Here is a 7743-nt window from a genome sequence, read left to right on the forward strand (position 1 = left end):
ACCTTTGGGTCAAAGTTGTGACATTGTGTACAAATAAACAAAAATAGATTGTTGCTTCTTTCAGAAAAGAGTACACCCCTATGAAACTGCCAATATATGCTACTAGTATTTTTTTGAAGTCTAAGCTACTATTATTTGGTTAGAGGATTCGCTGCCGAGAAAGATTCGTCCATAGTGAGTGCCACAAATCATGACAATATACAAGTTGGAAACTAATATTTAGATAACGATAACTAAAGACCACGAAAGTGTTGTCCTCATGATTTTTATGTATCATTCAACAACTATCTTCCATCACAAAAGGATGGCCTTCATGCACCATCAGGATTGGACAAGGACTACTAAGTTGCTCGATCCCTTGATTGAGAGAAAGGTAACCATGTTCTCAATTTCTTTTTGCTTATTTTTCCAGGCTTCACACCTGTCTTGCCGGCTCTTCTTCAGAACTTCAAACTTTCTTGATTCTTCCTCTCTTTCTTGTGATTCAAGTCTTGCAGCTAACTCCTCCCGGTGCCTATGAAATTGATGAAACACAGCAGCGTTGCATGCTTACTACATGAAAATCGAAAAGATACCATGGTACAAGAGTATTAAATTATGAAACTAAAATGAGAAGTACCTTATTAAATGTATAGACAAACATGCAGATGGGCCAATGAAACAATAAATGCAATATCAAGTTATAGTGGTTAAAGAACATGCATAAGGAAGAGCAAGATTTCATCTATCAATCTTGAAAAGCGGCAATCTTCATCAATAAGACAATGAGTCAGTAACTCAATTTTGTTTTCAATTTTACTGTCAGGAGTGCGCTCTGCACACAAAACGAGAAAATAAGAAACAACAAGAACATAAAGAGAAAAACATAGAAGTACATGCCATTTGCATTTCTTGCCTCTGTACCTTTCTGTTCAATTCTTTATTTTAGCCCGAATACGTGAAGCAGACCTCTTAGACCTCCAGTATTTGTGTATTTGGCATGGTAGAAGCTTTACGTGCCTGGGTAAAACAAGTTAGAGAAAAATCAGTAAATCAACATTTGACTTACGGAAGTCAGCACTAGTTCAAATAGGAAGGTACCGAACAGAGAAAGCAACCTCCTCTTCATCTCTCAAATATATATTTTATCGGGAAATAAGAATTTTAGTTTGTATGAAGTGATTGCTTGGAGTTCTTGTTGGAGAATGGTACTGTGAAACCTATATGGCATTTTTACCGTAATGATAGATAATGGCTCAATAAATAACAAACAATATGGATGACAAAAGGATCAATTTTGAGTTTATTTGTTCACAAGTCAGAGGTAAACATCATTGGAAGGAAAGGTAAAATCCATGCATAGTTTGTAGAAACCTATATAACAAGGCCACTCTCTATATCTCCACAAATGTTCACCAATTTGTCTGATTTGATGCCTAACAAATCTTTAATGTTCAGACTAACCTTCACTATACCGCTCGGCCTGAGCGGTAAGCTATCTCAAAACATATCAACAAAAAAACAAAGACTAACATTGATTTTTATGAAAGACCTTCTGCACTTAATCTCACATAGATAACTTATAGTCTTGCGCATTAGCATGCGCTTAGCATAATCTGTCCAACTGAATGCGGTAATTGTGATCATGTTAGATTGACAAAATAGAAATAGGTCTATAATGTGAATACTGAGTAGTAAAAATAGTCAGCCAAAATCCAATTTCAGGTTATAACAGGAGACTAACAAAAAAGCAAAGGTCTCTAAAAAATTCTTTAGCATGAGTTCTTCATGACCAATACCATCTGTTTTGTAGAGTACAGTTACTAAATGTTTGGAAGAGTGAAGGAATAACATCTACATTCATTACAGTTTTATTAGTACAGGGTGTCGAGTCACATATAACTGGCATGGGCTAAGGAAGTAGCTGAAAATAAACTCTAGCGCAACTGTGCAACTAATACATTGAAAAGGGGCAAAAAAGGCAATGTAACTTGTTTCCCCACTCGCAGTGAATCACATCTTCATCTTTGATCTAGCTTACCTAGATCTTCTAGTTTAAATCTGAGTATATGCCTCGCAACCTGGAAAGAGGAACTCTATTGTTAACATGGGAAGAGTAAAACGCTACCCAGAAATCAATTTTGGGCACAACAGATGGAATTTTCAGAAAATACTTGGTAGAAAAAAGGGAAGGTTATACGGAGCAGAAAGGAAAGAATCTGTGACCACCACCGTCCTTAGCGAGAGCCTGGCACTCCACCTCCATGGCGACGGCGACCTGCCGAAACAACAAGTCGCGTGCATACGACTCCACGCCACCGTCATTAGGGTCAACAGTCGTAGCCTCCCAATGCCATTGGCAACCAGAAGAAGCTCGCTTGGTCGTGGGAGCCAGACATGGAGGAAATTGTTGCAGTGCCGGCGCTACGAAAGGGTCGACGCAGGAGCCTCTGAACATGGCCGACGAGGATGAGGCGAGATATTAATGTCGCCTGTACAGGCTGGCGGCTCTGATGTCGGCCGGCCAGACGTGATGACTGGTCCTTGAGGGGAGCGGACGAGGCAGTCCAGGCTTGAGGGAGCGCGGGAGAGCAGCCGTGTGCGAGAAGGCGCGGGGCGCTGGCACTCGAGATCGCGGCGGCGGCTACAGGCAGGGTGCGCCGCCGGGATCCTCCAATCTCGCCTCGCCTCGCCTTTGGATATGGTTGTGGGGGAGAGAGGGTCGGGAGATAAGGTAGAAATCGGGCGAGGTAGTTTCGGGCGGCTGAAAAAACGCGAAAAATAATTGAGTGGATGACTGACACTGAGGGAATGTGCAAAATTTTAGAAACACGGAGGTCAAAGTATTTTTAGTGGAGAGAAGGTTATGTTTTCAGTCAAATATAAATGCAATTTCTTATGATAAGCAAACTTTGACAGAAATAGGAATTTATCAAAAAATAACAATATGTAGAAAAACATTAGGGCGACGTTAGGCGCCGGCCTTGCAAATCGACCACCTCACCAACCATGATGAGCATTGAGTGCACAAATCGCTTCCAAAACATCATCCGGGCGATTTGAGAATGTGATTGTCGGGCTATTTTGAAATGCTTACATTGTTACATAAAAAATAGTGCATACCGGTAGGAGAACACTAAAATATATTCTAGTTCATGTTTAGTTTTTTCACATATAGTGAAGAGTAACATGAGTTAGATATGATCGTATGGTGCATACACATCATCCATATATTTCTATTTTAAGATGGTTTACTAGTAAAAATTTGATGTTTTTGAATATTTCCAAATCGCCATATAGCTCCTGGAACATATTGGCTCATGCACGCCTCTTAATAAACAAATTAATAACTTGCTACTATAGGTCGTATAGGTGTCAAACCATTAAAAGTATGTTAGCACAAAATTGTATCAATACGTGAGCCCTAGCCTAGTGGGAAGCAAATTAGGAAAGACCATGGAGTTTGTGGGTTCAAACTTATCGAATTGCTTAGTTTCCTTTTCTCTTCTTTTAGACAGAAGAACAAAACAAGTAGTGCATTAGTTCTACCATATCCGATGAGGTGCCTGCCGACTCAGTCTTTCGGAGGTGCTCATAGGGGTAGGGGGTGCGTATGTGCGTTCATAGGGGTGAGTGTATGCGCATGTATATGCGCGCTTGCGTATGTACTGTGTTCAAAAAAAATATCATGAGCTCACAAACACCTTCAATAAGCCACAACTTATTAATATTAGGTTGAACAAAATAACTACATCATGGGTCACATAAAAAAACACTAATGCATGGGTCCTACCACTCAACAACTGGTGAAGCGGTTATGATGGGTCCTAGTGGTAGTCGTTATATGACAAAAAAGAGCATCACACATTCGTAATAATATGTGACACTAGTAGGTTCATCATGGAAATTAGCAAAACGTCATAGAAATTGGCATACAGGTGGTGCTCGGTGCCCCAATTCATTCATTGACATTAATCGTCACCGATTCGCGGTAATCAATGACACGACCTCCAAGACGTCACACATTAGGTACTTGGGTAACATTGTCAACCACTGTCACAAGGATTTTCGTCACAGTATGTCAATTTTCTTGTAGTGGTACACGTTAAGCTTGTTCTCCTGAAATTTCAAGCCGCGCCTTCTTATGCCGAAATTTGAAGCTAGCGTCTCTGGCTATTGTGCTGCGAAACTCCTGCCTCTTCAACTCGTGCCTTGTTACCCCGAAATATTTAAGATAAATCTTTGTCTCGTTGTGCTCCGACAACTCCCTCCATCTCAACCTGCGCCTTGCTATTCCAAAATTACAACGCGCGCGAAAACTCCACCTCCTGTGAAATCCCGACACGTGAAATGCCCATGATACCCCTGAACCGAAAGAACCGCCTCAAATCGGTGGGGGTACTTTAGTAACTTACCCCACATTTCGGACAAGCGTGTCCCTAATCCATGGTTCCCCAGTCCCATCCCATCTGCCCACCCATTCGTACATCGAGGCCGGCAAAACCCGCGAAGCCCCACACCCTCCTCCGTCTGCCACCGGGCAGGAGCCTCTTCCCCGACGACGTCATCCACAGCAACACCTCGACAACCGTCATGAACCATACCGGATGAGGATCCGTCGTCGATCTGGTCGTCCCGCCGGTTCAGCCACCCCGTCCTCCACCTCCAAGGAGCTGCCTCGATGTTCCCCTCGTCTTTCGCGCCACCTCCATTCCCACACCGTCGTCTTCACCTGCACCACTGGAAGAGCATCATCATCACCGTTTCCTCGGATGAAGTCGTGGCCTAATCGGTGCCACCAAAGAGGTTGTACACTAATCGCCGTAGTTTCTTCTTGATTCGATCTCACGGTGCTGCCGGCGCTCAGTCACGAGCCGACACGGCGCGGCTCCATCCACGGGGGCGTCGCCGGCCACTTCCTCCACGGTGTCGCTCCCTCGGCGGCAACATCCACATCAGTAGGAGTTGTTGCCGCTTTAGCTCTCGCTCGCGCTGCTGCTCTGCTCTTGCTCTCGGTCCCCTGTCCGGTCTGCTCTTGCTCGCGCTGCTGCTCTCGCTCTTGCTCTTGCTTGTGATGCTGCTCGGATTTAGCTACACTTCAGTCGACTGAATCGACTTTTGGGTCAGAGTATTTTCAGGGGGTGGGGGGCTCGCTGGAGTTAAGGAAGAACCAGCCGCAGTGGGGAGGGGGCTCGCCGGAGAGGTACCCCACTATCTATCTTAGGGTTCAGGGTGGGCGCGGTGGTCGCCGGCGGTGGTGGGGCGGTGGCATGGGGATCGCCGGAGAAAATGCTCGGCATGGGCGGGCCTACAGGGATGGCCGGGGCGGCGGCGTACCGGCGGTGGGGAGTGTTTTCGAGGTGGGTGGGGCGGCGCAACGCCGGCCGCGGGCGGCGATGGGCGGCTGTTTGGCCGGTGCTGGCTGGCGGCTCAGGGGGTGGAGGTTGAAGATGAACTGGAGGCCCTTGATTTCGTATCCAACGGCTACAAAATTGACTGACCAGAGATGAAAAAGTCAGTCGACTGACATGTAGCCTCACCTCTAGTGCGTTCAGTTTCGACAGTAAAATTCAGTTTCGACAGCAAAATTCAGTTTCGACAGTTAAGTTCAGTTTCGACAGTTAAATTCAGTTTCGACAGTTAAGTTCAGAGATGAGCGGCTGATGTATACATCTAGCACTTTATGGTTGTGTATTTTACATCATCTATTGGAGATGCTATTAGAATTCCACTCAGGTTAACGTTGTCTCTCTTGTCCTGCTTAAGCCTCGGCATCGTACAACTCACCAGAGCTCCTCCAACAACGAAACCCTCCATCACAGCGGAACAGTACTTCGGGATCCATCTCCAGACGCCTAAGATCTTCTTCCCCTCCTCCGACAGCCAAGTCAGCCGGAGCATCCTCACCGGCCAACCCAATCACACTGAGATCGACATGGCTTCGCCAAAGAGGTTGTACACTTCTTGTCGTTTGACTTAATCTCACCATGCTTCTTTGCATCGTGTGATCTTCCAATTCTTGTGAACCAAACACCCAGATTGGCAGAAATCCTGTGTTTTTAAATTCTCTATTTTTCACGTGCATTCCTATCCCGTTCCAGTCTATTTCCTATCCCTACATTGTTAGAATCCTCAAATTCAAACAAGCCCTTACACAATTACTTCTGTTACAGATATGTGTCAAAGAAAACCTTGTGTGGTTTGTCCTGCTCCTGTGGTGCTGTGATCCACTCTCCAGACTATCTTTCTCCACCTCAAATCTTCTTCCCCGCCGCCGGCAGCCATGATAACTGCATTACCATCATCAACTGAGCAGATGACCTTGAGGACTACATGGGTCCGCAAGAGAGGTCACACTCTTCCGTGTCTGCTTACGTTATGCATTGCTTAATATGATGACATGCTACTTTATCGTTGTGTTCACCTATTAGACTCCGACTCAGGTCCAAACTTATGCTGGAACTTGAGTTTTAAATTGTTGTGGGTACATATTGGGGCAGCAATCAGTACTATCTGTCTACTATCTGGTTAATCTCGGGTGTCTACTATGAGTTTCATGTTGGGTGAAAACAAACATTAAAGGAACCATTATATGTATTTTTAACTAAAGCTATTATCTACCTGTTATCATTTGTTTTGGGTCTATCCACAGTTTGCTACCATCACTCTGGATTTGTGCATGCACTCCTTACATAATCTCACTATGTTTTATTCCTATGCATGTCAGTTATTATACACAATGGAACTGAACATGTAGAGCAAAAGAGACGAGCCTTGCGTGGCAATAAAATTTCATGCAGACGCCGCTCCATGGTGGGCGCAAAGGCAGCCCCCCTCCACCCATTTCAGATCGTAATCAAGAGGAAGATAACTTTTCTGAGGGGGATTCAGAAGCAGAAGACCACTCCTATTTACCCCATGACGTCTTCGCTCTAACTTGGCATGCTGATGTTGGTAAAATCATGCATATGGTGCCTTGCATTGCTTACTGTATACATCAAGGATGTCATCTACTTAGTTTAGACATGCTTTGTGTCAATGCCATCTTTTTAGTTTCTTTATCATATGTGTGAATCATGCAATGCCATCTTGTTTAGCCAGGCATCATATATGTGAATTTTGCAATGCCACCCTGGTTAACCAGCCATCTTATATGTGAATTATATCATGACATCATTTTTTATTATGTGTTAAATTTGTCAACAATTTTAGTACATTCAATTACTCTTCCTGTTCATCATCCATTCGACACGGTCATGGAAAAATATGGAGTGGAAACAATGTCTTCAGAGCAGACAATGCTATCTGATGAAGCGCATGTCTTGCTGGTTATAGATAGCTCCTCAGAGGAGGACTCAGAGACAGATGACCAGTCCTATCCCCCCCCCCCCCGAGGTGCATGCTCTAACTTGGCAGGGTTATGTTGCTCATAGCGTGCGTATGGTATCTTGCATTGCTATGTCATTTGCTTAGTTTAGACATGCTTTGTGTGAATGCCACCTGTTTAGTGTCTAATTACCATATATGTGAATTATGCAATGCCATCTTGTTGCAAGACATTATATATGTGAATTATGCAATGCTATCTTGTTGCAAGGCATTATATATGTGAATTATGCAATGCCATGTTGTTTAGCCAAGCGTCATATATGTGAATTATATCATGTCGTCCTTTTTTGTATTTCTCATTGCTTTTGTCGACAATGTTTGTATATTCAACTTCTCTTCCTGTGCATCAGCCATTTGAATTGGTGATGGAGAAAT

Source organism: Triticum urartu, chromosome 7, assembly GCF_003073215.2.
Source record: "Triticum urartu cultivar G1812 chromosome 7, Tu2.1, whole genome shotgun sequence".
In the NCBI taxonomy this organism is placed as follows: domain Eukaryota; kingdom Viridiplantae; phylum Streptophyta; class Magnoliopsida; order Poales; family Poaceae; genus Triticum; species Triticum urartu.